The following is a 22,875-nucleotide window of genomic DNA, read 5'->3' on the forward strand; positions in this document are numbered from 1 at the left end:
TATCGTTCCCGTAGAAACGTATCTCGATGTAGAAGGACAATGCAGGGAATCCCGAGTATTTCATATGGACGCAAATTGTGTGTTAATTCGTGAATGTGAGGGAGCGAGGGATGCAGTAAAGGGGGAATAATGCATCGCAAAAGAGATACTCGGAACCCCAAAGAAAATCCTATCGTTTCCGTAGAAACGTATCTCGATTTAGAAGGACAATGCAGGGAATCCAGAGTATTTCATATGGACGCAAATTGTGTGTTAATTCGTCAATTTGAGGGAGCGAGGGATGCAGTAAAGGAGAATAATGCTTCGGAAAAGAGATACTCGGAACCCCAAAGAAAATCCTATCGTTTCCGTAGAAATGTATCTCGATTTAGAAGCACAATGCAGGGAATCCAGAGTATTTCATATGGACGCAAATTGTGTGTTAGTTCGTCAATGTGAGGGAGCGAGGGATGCAGTAAAGGAGGAATAATGCATCGGAAAAGTGATACTCGGAACCCCAAAGATAATCCTACCGTTTCCGTAGAAACGTATCTCTATTTAGAAGGACAATGCAGGGAATCCAGAGTGTTTCATATGGACGCAAATTGTGTGTTAATTCGTCAATCTGAGGGAGCGAGGAATGCAGTATAGGAGGAATAATGCATCGGAAATGAGATTCTCGGAACCCCAAAGAAAATCCTATCGTTTCCGTAGAAACGAATCTCGTTTTAGAAGGACAATGCAGGGAATCCAGAGTATTTCATATGGACGCAAATTGTGTGTTAATTCGTCAATGTGAGGGAGCGAGGGATGCAGTAAAGGAGAATAATGCATCGAAAAAGAGATACTCGGAACCCCAAAGAAAATCCTATCGTTTCCGTAGAAATGCATCTCGATTTAGAAGGACAATGCAGGGAATCCAGAGTATTTCATATGGACGCAAATTGTGTGTTAAATCGTCAATGTGAGGGAGCGAGGGATGCAGTAAAGGAGGAATAATGCATCGGAAAAGAGATACTCGGAACCCCAAAGATAATCCTATCGTTTCCGTAGAAACGTATCTCGATTTAGAAGGACAATGCAGGGAATCCTAAGTATTTCATATGGACGCAAATTGTGTGTTAATTCGTCAATGTGAGGGAGCGAGGGATGCAGTAAAGGAGGAATAATGCATCGGAAAAGAGATACTCGGAACCCGAAAGAAAATCCTATCGTTTCCGTAGAAACGTATCTCGATTTAGAAGGACAATGCAGGGAATCCAGAGTATTTCATATGGACGCAAATTGTGTTAATTCGTCAATGTGAGGGAGCGAGTGATGCAGTAAAGGAGGAATAATGCATCGGAAAAGAGATACTCGGAACCCCAAAAGAATATCCTATCGTTTCCGTAGAAACGTATCTCGATTTAGAAGGACAATGCAGGGAATCCAGAGTATTTCATATGGACGCAAATTGTGTGTTAATTCGTCAATGTGAGGGAGCGAGGGATGCAGTAAAGGAGGAATAATGTATCGGAAAAGAGATACTCGGAACCCCAAAGAAAATCCGATCGTTTCCGTAGAAACGTATCTCGATTTAGGAGGACAATGCAGGGAATCCAGAGTATTTCATATGGACGCAAATGGTGTGTTAATTCGTCGATGTGAGGGAGCGAGGGATGCAGTAAAGGAGAAATAATGCATCGGAAAAGAGATACTCGGAACCCCAAAGAAAATCCTATCGTTTCTGTAGAAACGTATCTCGATTTAGAAGGACAATGCAGGGAATCCAGAGTATTTCATATGGACGCAAATTGTGTTAATTCGTCAATGTGAGGGAGCGAGGGATGCAGTAAAGGAGGAATAATGCATAGGAAAAGAGATACTCGGAACCCGAAAGAAAATCCTATCGTTTCCGTAGAAACGTATCTCGATTGAGAAGGACAATGCAGGGAATCCGGAGTATTTCATATGGACGCAAATTGTGTTAATTCGTCAATGTGAGGGAGCGAGTGATGCAGTAAAGGAGGAATAATGCATCGGAAAAGAGATACTCGGAACCCCAAAAGAATATCCTATCGTTTCCGTAGAAACGTATCTCGATTTAGAAGGACAATGCAGGGAATCCAGAGTATTTCATATGGACGCAAATTGTGTGTTAATTCGTCAATGTGAGGGAGCGAGGGATGCAGTAAAGGAGGAATAATGTATTGGAAAAGAGATACTCGGAACCCCAAAGAAAATCCTATAGTTTCCGTAGAAACGTATCTCGATTTAGAAGGACAATGCAGGGAATTCAGAGTATTTCATATCGACGCAAATTGTGTGTTAATTCGTCAATGTGAGGGAGCGAGGAATGCAGTATAGGAGGAATAATGCATCGGAAATGAGATACTCGGAACCCCAAAGAAAATCCTACCGTTTCCGTAGAAACGTATCTCGATTAAGAAGGACAATGCAGGGAATCCAGAGTATTTCATATGGACGCAAATTGTGTGTTAATTCGTCAATGTGAGGGAGCGAGGGATGCAGTAAAGGAGAATAATGCATCGGAAAAGAGATACTCGGAACCTCAAAGAAAATCCTATCGTTTCCGTAGAAATGTATCTCGATTTAGAAGGACAATGCAGGGAATCCAGAGTATTTCATATGGACGCAAATTGTGTGTTAGTTCGTCAATGTGAGGGAGCGAGGGATGCAGTAAAGGAGGAATAATGCATCGGAAAAGAGATACTCGGAATCCCAAAGATAATCCTATCGTTTCCGTAGAAACGTATCTCGATTTAGAAGGACAATGCAGGGAATCCAGAGTATTTCATATGGACGCAAATTGTGTGTTAATTCGTCAATGTGAGGGAGCGAGGGATGCAGTAATGGAGAAATAATGCATCGGAAAAGAGATACTCGGAACCCCAAAGAAAATCCTATCGTTTCCGCAGAAACGTGTCTCGATTTAGAAGGGCAATGAGGGAATCCAGAGTATTTCATATGGACGCAAATTGTGTTAATTCGTCAATGTGAGGGAGCGAGTGATGCAGTAAAGGAGGAATAATGCATCGGAAAAGAGATACTCGGAACCCCAAAGAAAATCCTATCGTTTCCGTAGAAACGTATCTCGATTTAGAAGGACAATGCAGGGAATCCAGAGTATTTCATATGGACGCAAATTGTGTGTTAAATCGTCAATGTGAGGGAGCGAGGGATGCAGTAAAGGAGGTATAATGTATTGGAAAAGAGATACTCGGAACCCCAAAGAAAATCCGATCGTTTCCGTAGAAACGTATCTCGATTTAGAAGGACAATGCAGGGAATCCAGAGTATTTCATATGGACGCAAATTGTGTGTTAGTTCGTCAATGTGAGGGACCAGAGAATGCAGTATAGGAGGAATAATGCATCGGAAATGAGATACTCGGATCCCCAAAGAAAATCCTATCGTTTCCGTAGAAACGTATCTCGATGTAGAAGGACAATGCAGGGAATCCAGAGTATTTCATATGGACGCAAATTGTGTGTTAATTCGTCAATGTGAGGGAGCGAGGGATGCAGTAAAGGAGAATAATGCATCGGAAAAGAGATACCCGGAACCCCAAAGAAAATCCTATCGTCTCTGTAGAAATGTATCTCCATTTAGAAGGACAATGCAGGGAATCCAGAGTATATCATATGGACGCAAATTGTGTGTTAGTTCGTCAATGTGAGGGAGCGAGGGATGCAGTAAAGGAGGAATAATGCATCGGAAAAGAGATTCTCGGAACCCCAAAGATAATCCTATCGTTTCCGTAGAAACGTATCTCGATTTAGAAGGACAATGCAGGGAATCCAGAGTATTTCATATGGACGAAAATTGTGTGTTAATTCGTCAAAGTGAGGGAGCGAGGGAAGCAGAAAAGGAGGAATAATGCATCGGAAAAGAGATACTCGGAACCCGAAAGAAAATCCTATCGTTTCCGTAGAAACGTATCTCGATTTTGAAGGACAATGCAGGGAATCCAGAGTATTTCATATGGACGCAAATTGTGTTAATTCGTCAATGTGAGGGAGCGAGTGATGCAGTAAAGGAGGAATAATGCATCGGAAAAGAGATACTCGGAACCCCAAAAGAATATCCTATCGTTTCCGTAGAAACGTATCTCGATTTAGAAGGACAATGCAGGGAATCCAGAGTATTTCATATGGACGCAAATTGTGTGTTAATTCGTCAATGTGAGGGAGCGAGGGATGCAGTAAAGGAGGAATAATGTATCGGAAAAGAGATACTCGGAACCCCAAAGAAAATCCGATCGTTTCCGTAGAAACGTATCTCGATTTAGAAGGACAATGCAGGGAATCCAGAGTATTTCATATGGACGCAAATGGTGTGTTAATTGTCGATGTGAGGGAGCGAGGGATGCAGTAAAGGAGGAATAATGCATCGGAAATGAGATACTCGGAACCCCAAAGAAAATCCTTTCGTTTCCGTAGAAACACATCTCGATTTAGAAGGACAATGCACAGAATCAAGAGTATTTCATATGGACGCTAATTGTCTGTTAATTGTCAATGTGAGGGAGCGAGGGATGCAGTAAAGGAGAATAATGCATCGGAAAAGAGATACTCGGAACCCCAAAGAAAATCCTATCGTTCCCGTAGAAACGTATCTCGATTTAGAAGGACAATGCAGGGAATCCAGAGTATTTCATATGGACGCAAATTGTGTGTTAATTCGTCAATGTGAGGGAGCGAGGGATGCAGTAAAGGAGGAATAATGCTTCGGAAAAGAGATACTCGGAACCCCAAAGAAAATCCTATCGTTTCCGTAGAAACGTATCTCGATTTTGAAGGACAATGATGGGAATCCAGAGTATTTCATATGGACGCAAATTGTGTGTTAATTCGTCAATTTGAGGGAGCGAGGGATGCAGTAAAGGAGGCATAATGCATCGGAAAAGAGATACTCGGGACCCCAAAGAAAATCCTATCGTTTCCGTAGAAACGTATCTCGATTTAGAAGGAAAATGCAGGGAATCCAGAGTATTTCATATGGACGCAAATTGTGTGTTAATTCGTGAATGTGAGGGAGCGAGGGATGCAGTAAAGGAGGAATAATGCATCGGAAAAGAGATACTCGGAACCCCAAAAGAAAATCCTATCGTTTCCGTAGAAACGTATCTCGTTTTAGAAGGACAATTCAGGGAATCCAGAGTATTTCATATGGACGCAAATTGTGTTAATTCGTCAATGTGAGGGAGCGAGTGATGCAGTAAAGGAGGAATAATGCATCGGAAAAGAGATACTCGGAACCCCAAAAGAATATCCTATCGTTTCCGTAGAAACGTATCTCGATTTAGAAGGACAATGCAGGGAATCCAGAGTATTTCATATGGACGCAAATTGTGTGTTAAATCGTCAATGTGAGGGAGCGAGGGATGCAGTAAAGGAGGTATAATGTATTGGAAAAGAGATACTCGGAACCCCAAAGAAAATCCGATCGTTTCCAAGAAACGTATCTCGATTTAGAAGGACAATGCAGGGAATCCAGAGTATTTCATATGGACGCAAATTGTGTGTAAGTTCGTCAATGTGAGGGACCGAGGAATGCAGTATAGGAGGAATAATGCATCGGAAATGAGATACTCGGAACCCCAAAGAAAATCCTATCGTTTTCGTAGAAACGTATCTCGATGTAGAAGGACAATGCAGGGAATCTAGAGTATTTCATATGGACGCAAATTGTGTGTTAATTGTCAATGTGAGGGAGCGAGGGATAAAGTAAAGGAGAATAATGCATCGGAAAAGAGATACTCGGAACCCCAAAGAAAATCCGATCGTTCCCGTAGAAACGTATCTCGATTTAGAAGGAAAATGCAGGGAATCCAGAGTATTTCATATGGACGCAAATTGTGTGTTAATTCGTCAATGTGAGGGAGCGAGGGATGCAGTAAAGGAGAATAATGCATCGGAAAAGAGATACTCGGAACCCCAAAGAAAATCCTATCGTTCCCGTAGAAACGTATCTCGATTTAGAAGGACAATGCAGGGAATCCAGAGTATTTCATATGGACGCAAATTGTGTGTTAATTCGTCAATGTGAGGGAGCGAGGAATGCAGTAAAGGAGGAATAATGCATCGGAAAAGAGATACTCGGAACCCCAAAGAAAATCCTATCTTTTCCGTAGAAACATATCTCGATTTAGAAGGACAATGATGGGAATCCAGAGTATTTCGTATGGACGCAAATTGTGTGTTAATTCGTCAATTTGAGGGAGCGAGGGATGCAGTAAAGGAGGAATAATGCATCGGAAAAGAGATACTCGGGACCCCAAAGAAAATCTTATCGTTTCCGTAGAACTGTATCTCGATTTAGAAGGAAAATGCAGGGAATCCAGAGTATTTCATATGGACGCAAATTGTGTGTTAATTCGTCAATGTGAGGGAGCGAGGGATGCAGTAAAGGAGGAATAATGCATCGGAAAAGAGATACTCGGAACCCCAAAAGAAAATCCTATCGTTTCCGTAGAAACGTATCTCGTTTTAGAAGGACAATTCAGGGAATCCAGAGTATTTCATATGGACGCAAATTGTGTGTTAATTGTCAATGTGAGGGAGCGAGGGATGCAGTAAAGGAGAATAATGCATCGGAAAAGAGATACTCGGAACCCCAAAAGAAAATCCTATCGTTTCCGTAGAAACGTATCTCGATTTAGAAGGACAATGCAGGGAATCCAGAGTATTTCATATGGACGCAAATTGTGTTAATTCGTCAATGTGAGGGAGCGAGTGATGCAGTAAAGGAGGAATAATGCATCGGAAAAGAGATACTCGGAACCCCAAAAGAATATCCTATCGTTTCCGTAGAAACGTATCTCGATTTAGAAGGACAATGCAGGGAATCCAGAGTATTTCATATGGACGCAAATTGTGTGTTAATTCGTCAATGTGAGGGAGCGAGGGATGCAGTAAAGGAGGAATAATGTATCGGAAAAGAGATACTCGGAACCCCAAAGAAAATCCGATCGTTTCCGTAGAAACGTATCTCGATTTAGGAGGACAATGCAGGGAATCCAGAGTATTTCATATGGACGCAAATGGTGTGTTAATTCGTCGATGTGAGGGAGCGAGGGATGCAGTAAAGGAGGAATAATGCATCGGAAAAGAGATACTCGGAACCCCAAAGAAAATCCTATCGTTTCTGTAGAAACGTATCTCGATTTAGAAGGACAATGCAGGGAATCCAGAGTATTTCATATGGACGCAAATTGTGTTAATTCGTCAATGTGAGGGAGCGAGGGATGCAGTAAAGGAGGAATAATGCATAGGAAAAGAGATACTCGGAACCCGAAAGAAAATCCTATCGTTTCCGTAGAAACGTATCTCGATTGAGAAGGACAATGCAGGGAATCCGGAGTATTTCATATGGACGCAAATTGTGTTAATTCGTCAATGTGAGGGAGCGAGTGATGCAGTAAAGGAGGAATAATGCATCGGAAAAGAGATACTCGGAACCCCAAAAGAATATCCTATCGTTTCCGTAGAAACGTATCTCGATTTAGAAGGACAATGCAGGGAATCCAGAGTATTTCATACGGACGCAAATTGTGTGTTAATTCGTCAATGTGAGGGAGCGAGGGATGCAGTAAAGGAGGAATAATGTATTGGAAAAGAGATACTCGGAACCCCAAAGAAAATCCTATCGTTTCCGTAGAAACGTATCTCGATTTAGAAGGACAATGCAGGGAATTCAGAGTATTTCATATCGACGCAAATTGTGTGTTAATTCGTCAATGTGAGGGAGCGAGGAATGCAGTATAGGAGGAATAATGCATCGGAAATGAGATACTCGGAACCCCAAAGAAAAACCTACCGTTTCCGTAGAAACGTATCTCGATTAAGAAGGACAATGCAGGGAATCCAGAGTATTTCATATGGACGCAAATTGTGTGTTAATTCGTCAATGTGAGGGAGCGAGGGATGCAGTAAAGGAGAATAATGCATCGGAAAATAGATACTCGGAACCTCAAAGAAAATCCTATCGTTTCCGTAGAAATGTATCTCGATTTAGAAGGACAATGCAGGGAATCCAGAGTATTTCATATGGACGCAAATTGTGTGTTTGTTTGTCAATGTGAGGGAGCGAGGGATGCAGTAAAGGAGGAATAATGCATCGGAAAAGAGATACTCGGAATCCCAAAGATAATCCTATCGTTTCCGTAGAAACGTATCTCGATTTAGAAGGACAATGCAGGGAATCCAGAGTATTTCATATGGACGCAAATTGTGTGTTAATTCGTCAATGTGAGGGAGCGAGGGATGCAGTAATGGAGAAATAATGCATCGGAAAAGAGATACTCGGAACCCCAAAGAAAATCCTATCGTTTCCGCAGAAACGTGTCTCGATTTAGAAGGGCAATGAGGGAATCCAGAGTATTTCATATGGACGCAAATTGTGTTAATTCGTCAATGTGAGGGAGCGAGTGATGCAGTAAAGGAGGAATAATGCATCGGAAAAGAGATACTCGGAACCCCAAAGAAAATCCTATCGTTTCCGTAGAAACGTATCTCGATTTAGAAGGACAATGCAGGGAATCCAGAGTATTTCATATGGACGCAAATTGTGTGTTAAATCGTCAATGTGAGGGAGCGAGGGATGCAGTAAAGGAGGTATAATGTATTGGAAAAGAGATACTCGGAACCCCAAAGAAAATCCGATCGTTTCCGTAGAAACGTATCTCGATTTAGGACAATGCAGGGAATCCAGAGTATTTCATATGGACGCAAATTGTGTGTTAGTTCGTCAATGTGAGGGACCAGAGAATGCAGTATAGGAGGAATAATGCATCGGAAATGAGATACTCGGATCCCCAAAGAAAATCCTATCGTTTCCGTAGAAACGTATCTCGATGTAGAAGGACAATGCAGGGAATCCAGAGTATTTCATATGGACGCAAATTGTGTGTTAATTCGTCAATGTGAGGGAGCGAGGGATGCAGTAAAGGAGAATAATGCATCGGAAAAGAGATACTCGGAACCCCAAAGAAAATCCTATCGTTTCTGTAGAAATGTATCTCGATTTAGAAGGACAATGCAGGGAATCCAGAGTATATCATATGGACGCAAATTGTGTGTTAGTTCGTCAATGTGAGGGAGCGAGGGATGCAGTAAAGGAGGAATAATGCATCGGAAAAGAGATACTCGGAACCCCAAAGATAATCCTATCGTTTCCGTAGAAACGTATCTCGATTTAGAAGGACAATGCAGGGAATCCAGAGTATTTCATATGGACGAAAATTGTGTGTTAATTCGTCAAAGTGAGGGAGCGAGGGATGCAGAAAAGGAGGAATAATGCATCGGAAAAGAGATACTCGGAACCCGAAAGAAAATCCTATCGTTTCCGTAGAAACGTATCTCGATTTTGAAGGACAATGCAGGGAATCCAGAGTATTTCATATGGACGCAAATTGTGTTAATTCGTCAATGTGAGGGAGCGAGTGATGCAGTAAAGGAGAATAATGCATCGGAAAAGAGATACTCGGAACCCCAAAGAAAATCCTATCGTTTCTGTAGAAACGTATCTCGATTTAGAAGGACAATGCAGGGAATCCAGAGTATTTCATATGGACGCAAATGGTGTGTTAATTGTCGATGTGAGGGAGCGAGGGATGCAGTAAAGGAGGAATAATGCATCGGAAATGAGATACTCGGAACCCCAAAGAAAATCCTTTCGTTTCCGTAGAAACACATCTCGATTTAGAAGGACAATGCAGGGAATCCAGAGTATTTCATATGGACGCTAATTGTCTGATAATTGTCAATGTGAGGGAGCGAGGGATGCAGTAAAGGAGAATAATGCATCGGAAAAGAGATACTCGGAACCCCAAAGAAAATCCTATCGTTCCCGTAGAAACGTATCTCGATTTAGAAGGACAATGCAGGGAATCCAGAGTATTTCATATGGACGCAAATTGTGTGTTAATTCGTCAATGTGAGGGAGCGAGGGATGCAGTAAAGGAGGAATAATGCATCGGAAAAGAGATACTCGGAACCCCAAAGAAAATCCTATCGTTTCCGTAGAAACGTATCTCGATTTTGAAGGACAATGATGGGAATCCAGAGTATTTCATATGGACGCAAATTGTGTGTTCATTCGTCAATTTGAGGGAGCGAGGGATGCAGTAAAGGAGGAATAATGCATCGGAAAAGAGATACTCGGGACCCCAAAGAAAATCCTATCGTTTCCGTAGAAACGTATCTCGATTTAGAAGGAAAATGCAGGGAATCCAGAGTATTTCATATGGACGCAAATTGTGTGTTAATTCGTGAATGTGAGGGAGCGAGGGATGCAGTAAAGGAGGAATAATGCATCGGAAAAGAGATACTCGGAACCCCAAAAGAAAATCCTATCGTTTCCGTAGAAACGTATCTCGTTTTAGAAGGACAATTCAGGGAATCCAGAGATTTCATATGGACGCAAATTGTGTTAATTCGTCAATGTGAGGGAGCGAGTGATGCAGTAAAGGAGGAATAATGCATCGGAAAAGAGATACTCGGAACCCCAAAAGAATATCCTATCGTTTCCGTAGAAACGTATCTCGATTTAGAAGGACAATGCAGGGAATCCAGAGTATTTCATATGGACGCAAATTGTGTGTTAAATCGTCAATGTGAGGGAGCGAGGGATGCAGTAAAGGAGGTATAATGTATTGGAAAAGAGATACTCGGAACCCCAAAGAAAATCCGATCGTTTCCAAGAAACGTATCTCGATTTAGAAGGACAATGCAGGGAATCCAGAGTATTTCATATGGACGCAAATTGTGTGTAAGTTCGTCAATGTGAGGGACCGAGGAATGCAGTATAGGAGGAATAATGCATCGGAAATGAGATACTCGGAACCCCAAAGAAAATCCTATCGTTTTCGTAGAAACGTATCTCGATGTAGAAGGACAATGCAGGGAATCTAGAGTATTTCATATGGACGCAAATTGTGTGTTAATTGTCAATGTGAGGGAGCGAGGGATGCAGTAAAGGAGAATAATGCATCGGAAAAGAGATACTCGGAACCCCAAAGAAAATCCGATCGTTCCCGTAGAAACGTATCTCGATTTAGAAGGACAATGCAGGGAATCCAGAGTATTTCATATGGACGCAAATTGTGTGTTAATTCGTCAATGTGAGGGAGCGAGGGATGCAGTAAAGGAGAATAATGCATCGGAAAAGAGATACTCGGAACCCCAAAGAAAATCCTATCGTTCCCGTAGAAACGTATCTCGATTTAGAAGGACAATGCAGGGAACCCAGAGTATTTCATATGGACGCAAATTGTGTGTTAATTCGTCAATGTGAGGGAGCGAGGGATGCAGTAAAGGAGGAATAATGCATCGGAAAAGAGATACTCGGAACCCCAAAGAAAATCCTATCTTTTCCGTAGAAACATATCTCGATTTAGAAGGACAATGATGGGAATCCAGAGTATTTCGTATGGACGCAAATTGTGTGTTAATTCGTCAATTTGAGGGAGCGAGGGATGCAGTAAAGGAGGAATAATGCATCGGAAAAGAGATACTCGGGACTCCAAAGAAAATCTTATCGTTTCCGTAGAACTGTATCTCGATTTAGAAGGAAAATGCAGGGAATCCAGAGTATTTCATATGGACGCAAATTGTGTGTTAATTCGTCAATGTGAGGGAGCGAGGGATGCAGTAAAGGAGGAATAATGCATCGGAAAAGAGATACTCGGAACCCCAAAAGAAAATCCTATCGTTTCCGTAGAAACGTATCTCGTTTTAGAAGGACAATTCAGGGAATCCAGAGTATTTCATATGGACGCAAATTGTGTGTAAGTTCGTCAATGTGAGGGACCGAGGAATGCAGTATAGGAGGAATAATGCATCGGAAATGAGATACTCGGAACCCCAAAGAAAATCCTATCGTTTTCGTAGAAACGTATCTCGATGTAGAAGGACAATGCAGGGAATCCAGAGTATTTCATATGGACGCAAATTGTGTGTTAATTCGTCAATGTGAGGGAGCGTGGGATGCAGTAAAGGAGAATAATGCATCGGAAAAGAGATACTCGGAACCCCAAAGAAAATCCTATCGTTTCCGTAGAAATGTATCTCGATTTAGAAGGACAATGCAGGGAATCCAGAGTATTTCATATGGACGCAAATTGTGTGTTAGTTCGTCAATGTGAGGGAGCGAGGGATGCATTAAAGGAGGAATAATGCAGCGGAAAAGAGATACTCGGAACCCCAAAGATAATCCTATCGTTTCCGTAGAAACGTATCTCGATTTAGAAGGACAATGCAGGGAATCTAGAGTATTTCATATGGACGAAAATTGTGTGTTAATTCGTCAAAGTGAGGGAGCGAGGGATGCAGTAAAGGAGGAATAATGCATCGGAAAAGAGATACTCGGAACCCGAAAGAAAATCCTATCGTTTCCGTAGAAACGTATCTCGATTTAGAAGGACAATGCAGGGAATCTAGAGTATTTCATATGGACGAAAATTGTGTGTTAATTCGTCAAAGTGAGGGAGCGAGGGATGCAGTAAAGGAGGAATAATGCATCGGAAAAGAGATACTCGGAACCCGAAAGAAAATCCTATCGTTTCCGTAGAACCGTATCTCGATTTTGAAGGACATTGCAGGGAATCCAGAGTATTTCATATGGACGCAAATTGTGTTAATTCGTCAATGTGAGGGAGCGAGTGATGCAGTAAAGGAGGAATAATGCATCGGAAAAGAGATACTCGGAACCCCAAAAGAATATCCTATCGTTTCCGTAGAAACGTATCTCGATTTAGAAGCACAATGCAGGGAATCCAGAGTATTTCATATGGACGCCAATTGTGTGTTAATTCGTCAATGTGAGGGAGCGAGGGTTGCAGTAAAGGAGGAATAATGTATCGGAAAAGAGATACTCGGAACCCCAAAGAAAATTCGATCGTTTCCGTTGAAATGTATCTCGATTTAGAAGGACAATGCAGGGAATCCAGAGTATTTCATATGGACGCAAATGGTGTGTTAATTCGTCGATGTGAGGGAGCGAGGGATGCAGTAAAGGAGGAATAATGCATCGGAAAAGAGATACTCGGAACCCCAAAGAAAATCCTATCGTTTCCGTAGAAACGTATCTCGATTTAGAAGGACAATGCAGGGAATCCAGAGTATTTCATATGGACGTAATTGTGTGTTAATTCGTCAATGTGAGGGAGCGAGGGATGCAGTATAGGAGGAATAATGCATCGGAAATGAGATACTCCGAACCCCAAAGAAAATCCTTTCGTTTCCGTAGAAACACATCTCGATTTAGAAGGACAATGCAGGGAATCCAGAGTATTTCATATGGACGCTAATTGTCTGTTAATTGTCAATGTGAGGGAGCGAGGGATGCAGTAAAGGAGAATAATGCATCGGAAAAGAGATACTCGGAACCCCAAAGAAAATCCTATCGTTCCCGTAGAAACGTATCTCAATTTAGAAGGACAATGCAGGGAATCCAGAGTATTTCATATGGACGCAAATTGTGTGTTAATTCGTCAATGTGAGGGAGCGAGGGATGCAGTAAAGGAGGAATAATGCATCGGAAAAGAGATACTCTGAACCCCAAAGAAAATCCTATCGTTTCCGTAGAAACATATCTCGATTTAGAAGGACAATGCTGGGAATCCAGAGTATTTCATATGGACGCAAATTGTGTGTTAATTCGTCAATTTGAGGGAGCGAGGGATGCAGTAAAGGAGGAATAATGCATCGGAAAAGAGATACTCGGGACCCCAAAGAAAATCCTATCGTTTCCGTACAAACGTATCTCGATTTAGAAGGAAAATGCAGGGAATCCAGAGTATTTCATATGGACGCAAATTGTGTGTTAATTCGTCAATGTGAGGGAGCGAGGGATGCAGTGAAGGAGGAATAATGCATCGTAAAAGAGATACTCGGAACCCCAAAGAAAATCCTATCGTTTCCGTAGAAACGTATCTCGATTTAGATGGACAATGCAGGGAATCCAGAGTATTTCATATGGACGCAAATGGTGTGTTAATTCTTCAATGTGAGGGAGCGAGGGATGCAGTAAAGGAGGAATAATATATCGGAAAAGAGATACTCGGAACCCCAAAGAAAATCCGATCGTTTCCGTAGAAACGTATCTCGATTTAGGAGGACAATGCAGGGAATCCAGAGTATTTCATATGGACGCAAATGGTGTGTTAATTCGTCGATGTGAGGGAGCGAGGGATGCAGTAAAGGAGGAATAATGCATCGGAAAAGAGATACTCGGAACCCCAAAGAAAATCCTATCGTTTCCGTAGAAACGTATCTCGATTTAGAAGGACAATGCAGGGAATCCAGAGTATTTCATATGGACGCAAATTGTGTGTTAATTCGTCAATGTGAGGGAGCGAGGGATGCAGTATAGGAGGAATAATGCATCGGAAATGAGATACTCGGAACCCCAAAGAAAATCCTTTCGTTTCCGTAGAAACACATCTCGATTTAGAAGGACAATGCAGGGAATCCAGAGTATTTCATATGGACGCTAATTGTCTGTTAATTGTCAATGTGAGGGAGCGAGGGATGCAGTAAAGGAGAATAATGCATCGGAAAAGAGATACTCGGAACCCCAAAGAAAATCCTATCGTTCCCGTAGAAACGTATCTCGATTTAGAAGGACAATGCAGGGAATCCAGAGTATTTCATATGGACGCAAATTGTGTGTTAATTCGTCAATGTGAGGGAGCGAGGGATGCAGTAAAGGAGGAATAATGCATCGGAAAAGAGATACTCGGAACCCCAAAGAAAATCCTTTCGTTTCCGTAGAAACATATCTCGATTTAGAAGGACAATGCTGGGAATCCAGAGTATTTCATATGGACGCAAATTGTGTGTTAATTCGTCAATTTGAGGGAGCGAGGGATGCAGTAAAGGAGGAATAATGCATAGGAAAAGAGATACTCGGGACCCCAAAGAAAATCCTATCGTTTCCGTAGAAACGTATCTCGATTTAGAAGGAAAATGCAGGGAATCCAGAGTATTTCATATGGACGCAAATTGTGTGTTAATTCGTCAATATGAGGGAGCGAGGGATGCAGTAAAGGAGGAATAATGCATCGGAAAAGAGATACTCGGAACCCCAAAAGAAAATCCTATCGTTTCCGTAGAAACGTATCTCGTTTTAGAAGGACAATGCAGGGAATCCAGAGTATTTCATATGGACGCGAATTGTGTTAATTCGTCAATGTGAGGGAGCGAGTGATGCAGTAAAGGAGGAATAATGCATCGGAAAAGAGATACTCGGAACCCCAAAAGAATATCCTATCGTTTCCGTAGAAACGTATCTCGATTTAGAAGGACAATGCAGGGAATCCAGAGTATTTCATATGGACGCAAATTGTGTGTTAAATCGTCAATGTGAGGGAGCGAGGGATGCAGTAAAGGAGGTATAATGTATTGGAAAAGAGATACTCGGAACCCCAAAGAAAATCCGATCGTTTCCGTAGAAACGTATCTCGATTTAGAAGGACAATGCAGGGAATCCAGAGTATTTCATATGGACGCAAATTGTGTGTTAGTTCGTCAATGTGAGGGACCGAGGAATGCAGTATAGGAGGAATAATGCATCGGAAATGAGATACTCGGAACCCCAAAGAAAATCCTATCGTTTCCGTAGAAACGTATCTCGATTTAGAAGGACAATGCAGGGAATCCAGAGTATTTCATATGGACGCAAATTGTGTGTTAATTCGTCAATGTGAGGGACCGAGGGATGCTGTAAAGGAGAATGATGCATCGGAAAAGAGATACTCGGAACCCCAAAGAAAATCCTATCGTTTCCGTAGAAATGTATCTCGATTTAGAAGGACAATGCAGGGAATCCAGAGTATTTCATATGGACGCAAATTGTGTGTTAGTTCGTCAATGTGAGGGAGCGAGGGATGCAGTAAAGGAGGAATAATGCATCGGAAAAGAGATACTCGGAACCCCAAAGATAATCCTATCGTTTCCGTAGAAACGTATCTCGATTTAGAAGGACAATGCAGGGAATCCAGAGCATTTCATATGGACGAATATTGTGTGTTATTTCGTCAAAGTGAGGGAGCGAGGGATGCAGTAAAGGAGGAATAATGCATCGGAAAAGAGATACTCGGAACCCGAAAGAAAATCCTATCGTTTCCGTAGAAACGTATCTCGATTTTGAAGGACAATGCAGGGAATCCAGAGTATTTCATATGGACGCAAATTGTGTTAATTCGTCAATGTGAGGGAGCGAGTGATGCAGTAAAGGAGGAATAATGCATCGGAAAAGAGATACTCGGAACCCCAAAAGAATATCCTATCGTTTCCGTAGAAACGTATCTCGTTTTAGAAGGACAATGCAGGGAATGCAGAGTATTTCATATGGACGCAAATTGTGTTAATTCATCAATGTGAGGGAGCGAGTGATGCAGTAAAGGAGGAATAATGCATCGGAAAAGAGATACTCGGAACCCCAAAAGAATATCCTATCGTTTCCGTAGAAACGTATCTCGATTTAGAAGGACAATGCAGGGAATCCAGAGTATTTCATATGGACGCAAATTGTGTGTTAAATCGTCAATGTGAGGGAGCGAGGGATGCAGTAAAGGAGGTATAATGTATTGGAAAAGAGATACTCGGAACCCCAAAGAAAATCCTATCGTTTCCGTAGAAACGTATCTCGATTTAGAAGGACAATGCAGGGAATCCAGAGTATTTCATATGGACGCAAATTGTGTGTTAATTCGTCAATGTGAGGGAGCGAGGGATGCAGTATAGGAGGAATAATGCATCGGAAATGAGATACTCGGAACCCCAAAGAAAATCCTTTCGTTTCCGTAGAAACACATCTCGATTTAGAAGGACAATGCAGGGAATCCAGAGTATTTCATATGGACGCTAATTGTCTGTTAATTGTCAATGTGAGGGAGCGAGGGATGCAGTAAAGGAGAATAATGCATCGGAAAAGAGATACTCGGAACCCCAAAGAAAATCCTATCGTTCCCGTAGAAACGTATCTCGATTTAGAAGGACAATGCAGGGAATCCAGAGTATTTCATATGGACGCAAATTGTGTGTTAATTCGTCAATGTGAGGGAGCGAGGGATGCAGTAAAGGAGGAATAATGCATCGGAAAAGAGATACTCGGAACCCCAAAGAAAATCCTTTCGTTTCCGTAGAAACATATCTCGATTTAGAAGGACAATGCTGGGAATCCAGAGTATTTCATATGGACGCAAATTGTGTGTTAATTCGTCAATTTGAGGGAGCGAGGGATGCAGTAAAGGAGGAATAATGCATAGGAAAAGAGATACTCGGGACCCCAAAGAAAATCCTATCGTTTCCGTAGAAACGTATCTCGATTTAGAAGGAAAATGCAGGGAATCCAGAGTATTTCATATGGACGCAAATTGTGTGTTAATTCGTCAATATGAGGGAGCGAGGGATGCAGTAAAGGAGGAAAAATGCATCGGAAAAGAGATACTCGGAAAACCAAAAGAAAATCCTATCGTTTCCGTAGAAACGTATCTCGTTTTAGAAGGACAATGCAGGGAATCCAGAGTATTTCATATGGACGCAAATTGTGTTAATTCGTCAATGTGAGGGAGCGAGTGATGCAGTAAAGGAGGAATAATGCATCGGAAAAGAGATACTCGGAACCCCAAAAGAATATCCTATCGTTTCCGTAGAAACGTATCTCGATTTAGAAGGACAATGCAGGGAATACAGAGTATTTCATATGGACGCAAATTGTGTGTTAAATCGTCAATGTGAGGGAGCGAGGGATGCAGTAAAGGAGGTATAATGTATTGGAAAAGAGATACTCGGAACCCCAAAGAAAATCCGATCGTTTCCGTAGAAACGTATCTCGATTTAGAAGGACAATGCAGGGAATCCAGAGTATTTCATATGGACGCAAATTGTGTGTTAGTTCGTCAATGTGAGGGACCGAGGAATGCAGTATAGGAGGAATAATGCATCGGAAATGAGATACTCGGAACCCCAAAGAAAATCCTATCGTTTCCGTAGAAACGTATCTCGATTTAGAAGGACAATGCAGGGAATCCAGAGTATTTCATATGGACGGAAATTGTGTGTTAATTCGTCAATGTGAGGGACCGAGGGATGCTGTAAAGGAGAATAATGCATCGGAAAAGAGATACTCGGAACCCCAAAGAAAATCCTATCGTTTCCGTAGAAATGTATCTCGATTTAGAAGGACAATGCAGGGAATCCAGAGTATTTCATATGGACGCAAATTGTGTGTTAGTTCGTCAATGTGAGGGAGCGAGGGATGCAGTAAAGGAGGAATAATGCATCGGAAAAGAGATACTCGGAACCCCAAAGATAATCCTATCGTTTCCGTAGAAACGTATCTCGATTTAGAAGGACAATGCAGGGAATCCAGAGTATTTCATATGGACGAATATTGTGTGTTAATTCGTCAAAGTGAGGGAGAGAGGGATGCAGTAAAGGAGGAATAATGCATCGGAAAAGAGATACTCGGAACCCGAAAGAAAATCCTATCGTTTCCGTAGAAACGTATCTCGATTTTGAAGGACAATGCAGGGAATCCAGAGTATTTCATATGGACGCAAATTGTGTTAATTCGTCAATGTGAGGGAGCGAGTGATGCAGTAAAGGAGGAATAATGCATCGGAAAAGAGATACTCGGAACCCCAAAAGAATATCCTATCGTTTCCGTAGAAACGTATCTCGTTTTAGAAGGACAATGCAGGGAATGCAGAGTATTTCATATGGACGCAAATTGTGTTAATTCATCAATGTGAGGGAGCGAGTGATGCAGTAAAGGAGGAATAATGCATCGGAAAAGAGATACTCGGAACCCCAAAAGAATATCCTATCGTTTCCGTAGAAACGTATCTCGATTTAGAAGGACAATGCAGGGAATCCAGAGTATTTCATATGGACGCAAATTGTGTGTTAAATCGTCAATGTGAGGGAGCGAGGGATGCAGTAAAGGAGGTATAATGTATTGGAAAAGAGATACTCGGAACCCCAAAGAAAATCCGATCGTTTCCGTAGAAACGTATCTCGATTTAGAAGGACAATGCAGGCAATCCAGAGTATTTCATATGGACGCAAATTGTGTGTTAGTTCGTCAATGTGAGGGACCGAGGAATGCAGTATAGGAGGAATAATGCATCGGAAATGAGATACTCGGAACCCCAAAGAAAATCCTATCGTTTCCGTAGAAACGTATCTCGATTTAGAAGGACAATGCAGGGAATCCAGAGTATTTCATATGGACGCAAATTGTGTGTTAATTCGTCAATGTGAGGGAGCGAGGGATGCAGTAAAGGAGAATAATGCATCGGAAAAGAGATACTCGGAACCCCAAAGAAATTCCTATCGTTTCCGTAGAAATGTATCTCGATTTAGAAGGACAATGCAGGGAATCCAGAGTATTTCGTATAGACGCAAATTGTGTGTTAGTTCGTCAATGTGAGGGAGCGAGGGATGCAGTAAAGGAGGAAAAATGCATCGGAAAAGAGATACTCGGAAAACCAAAAGAAAATCCTATCGTTTCCGTAGAAACGTATCTCGTTTTAGAAGGACAATGCAGGGAATCCAGAGTATTTAATATGGACGCAAATTGTGTTAATTCGTCAATGTGAGGGAGCGAGTGATGCAGTAAAGGAGGAATAATGCATCGGAAAAGAGATACTCGGAACCCCAAAAGAATATCCTATCGTTTCCGTAGAAACGTATCTCGATTTAGAAGGACAATGCAGGGAATACAGAGTATTTCATATGGACGCAAATTGTGTGTTAAATCGTCAATGTGAGGGAGCGAGGGATGCAGTAAAGGAGGTATAATGTATTGGAAAAGAGATACTCGGAACCCCAAAGAAAATCCGATCGTTTCCGTAGAAACGTATCTCGATTTAGAAGGACAATGCAGGGAATCCAGAGTATTTCATATGGACGCAAATTGTGTGTTAGTTCGTCAATGTGAGGGACCGAGGAATGCAGTATAGGAGGAATAATGCATCGGAAATGAGATACTCGGAACCCCAAAGAAAATCCTATCGTTTCCGTAGAAACGTATCTCGATTTAGAAGGACAATGCAGGGAATCCAGAGTATTTCATATGGACGGAAATTGTGTGTTAATTCGTCAATGTGAGGGACCGAGGGATGCTGTAAAGGAGAATAATGCATCGGAAAAGAGATACTCGGAACCCCAAAGAAAATCCTATCGTTTCCGTAGAAATGTATCTCGATTTAGAAGGACAATGCAGGGAATCCAGAGTATTTCATATGGACGCAAATTGTGTGTTAGTTCGTCAATGTGAGGGAGCGAGGGATGCAGTAAAGGAGGAATAATGCATCGGAAAAGAGATACTCGGAACCCCAAAGATAATCCTATCGTTTCCGTAGAAACGTATCTCGATTTAGAAGGACAATGCAGGGAATCCAGAGTATTTCATATGGACGAATATTGTGTGTTAATTCGTCAAAGTGAGGGAGAGAGGGATGCAGTAAAGGAGGAATAATGCATCGGAAAAGAGATACTCGGAACCCGAAAGAAAATCCTATCGTTTCCGTAGAAACGTATCTCGATTTTGAAGGACAATGCAGGGAATCCAGAGTATTTCATATGGACGCAAATTGTGTTAATTCGTCAATGTGAGGGAGCGAGTGATGCAGTAAAGGAGGAATAATGCATCGGAAAAGAGATACTCGGAACCCCAAAAGAATATCCTATCGTTTCCGTAGAAACGTATCTCGTTTTAGAAGGACAATGCAGGGAATGCAGAGTATTTCATATGGACGCAAATTGTGTTAATTCATCAATGTGAGGGAGCGAGTGATGCAGTAAAGGAGGAATAATGCATCGGAAAAGAGATACTCGGAACCCCAAAAGAATATCCTATCGTTTCCGTAGAAACGTATCTCGATTTAGAAGGACAATGCAGGGAATCCAGAGTATTTCATATGGACGCAAATTGTGTGTTAAATCGTCAATGTGAGGGAGCGAGGGATGCAGTAAAGGAGGTATAATGTATTGGAAAAGAGATACTCGGAACCCCAAAGAAAATCCGATCGTTTCCGTAGAAACGTATCTCGATTTAGAAGGACAATGCAGGCAATCCAGAGTATTTCATATGGACGCAAATTGTGTGTTAGTTCGTCAATGTGAGGGACCGAGGAATGCAGTATAGGAGGAATAATGCATCGGAAATGAGATACTCGGAACCCCAAAGAAAATCCTATCGTTTCCGTAGAAACGTATCTCGATTTAGAAGGACAATGCAGGGAATCCAGAGTATTTCATATGGACGCAAATTGTGTGTTAATTCGTCAATGTGAGGGAGCGAGGGATGCAGTAAAGGAGAATAATGCATCGGAAAAGAGATACTCGGAACCCCAAAGAAATTCCTATCGTTTCCGTAGAAATGTATCTCGATTTAGAAGGACAATGCAGGGAATCCAGAGTATTTCGTATAGACGCAAATTGTGTGTTAGTTCGTCAATGTGAGGGAGCGAGGGATGCAGTAAAGGAGGAATAATGCATCGGAAAAGAGATACTCGGAACCCCAAAGATAATCCTATCGTTTCCGTAGAAACGTATCTCGATTTAGGAGGACAATGCAGGGAATCCAGAGTATTTCATATGGACGAAAATTGTGTGTTAATTCGTCAAAGTGAGGGAGCGAGGGATGCAGTAAAGGAGGAATAATGCATCGGAAAAGAGATACTCGGAACCCGAAAGAAAATCCTATCGTTTCCGTAGAAACGTATCTCGATTTTGAAGGACAATGCAGGGAATCCAGAGTATTTCATATGGACGCAAATTGTGTTAATTCGTCAATGTGAGGGAGCGAGTGATGCAGTAAAGGAGGAATAATGCATCGGAAAAGCGATACTCGGAACCCCAAAAGAATATCCTATCGTTTCCGTAGAAACGTATCTCGTTTTAGAAGGACAATGCAGGGAATCCAGAATATTTCATATGGACGCAAATTGTGTTAATTCATCAATGTGAGGGAGCGAGTGATGCAGTAAAGGATGAATAATGCATCGGAAAAGAGATACTCGGAACCCCAAAAGAATATCCTATCGTTTCCGTAGAAACGTATCTCGATTTAGAAGGACAATGCAGGGAATCCAGAGTATTTCATATGGACGCAAATTGTGTGTTAAATCGTCAATGTGTGGGAGCGAGGGATGCAGTAAAGGAGGTATAATGTATTGGAAAAGAGATACTCGGAACCCCAAAGAAAATCCGATCGTTTCCGTAGAAACGTATCTCGATTTAGAAGGACAATGCAGGGAATCCAGAGTATTTCATATGGATGCAAATTGTGTGTTAGTTCGTCAATGTGAGGGAGCGAGGGATGCAGTAAAGGAGGAATAATGCATCGGAAAAGAGATACTCGGAACCCCAAAGATAATCCTATCGTTTCCGTAGAAACGTATCTCGATTTAGAAGGACAATGCAGGGAATCCAGAGTATTTCATATGGACGAAAATTGTGTGTTAATTCGTCAAAGTGAGGGAGCGAGGGATGCAGTAAAGGAGGAATAATGCATCGGAAAAGAGATACTCGGAACCCGAAAGAAAATCCTATCGTTTCCGTAGAAACGTATCTCGATTTTGAAGGACAATGCAGTGAATCCAGACTATTTCATATGGACGCAAATTGTGTTAATTCGTCAATGTGAGGGAGCGAGTGATGCAGTAAAGGAGGAATAATGCATCGGAAAAGAGATACTCGGAACCCCAAAAGAATATCCTATCGTTTCCGTAGAAACGTATCTCGATTTAGAAGGACAAAGCAGGGAATCCAGAGTATTTCATATGGACGCTAATTGTGTGTTAATTCGTCAATGTGAGGGAGCGAGGGATGCAGTAAAGGAGGAATGATGTATCGGAAAAGAGATACTCGGAACCCC

The sequence above is a fragment of the Schistocerca nitens genome, chromosome 2 (assembly GCF_023898315.1).
Source record: "Schistocerca nitens isolate TAMUIC-IGC-003100 chromosome 2, iqSchNite1.1, whole genome shotgun sequence".
NCBI classification, from domain to species: Eukaryota; Metazoa; Arthropoda; class Insecta; order Orthoptera; family Acrididae; genus Schistocerca; species Schistocerca nitens.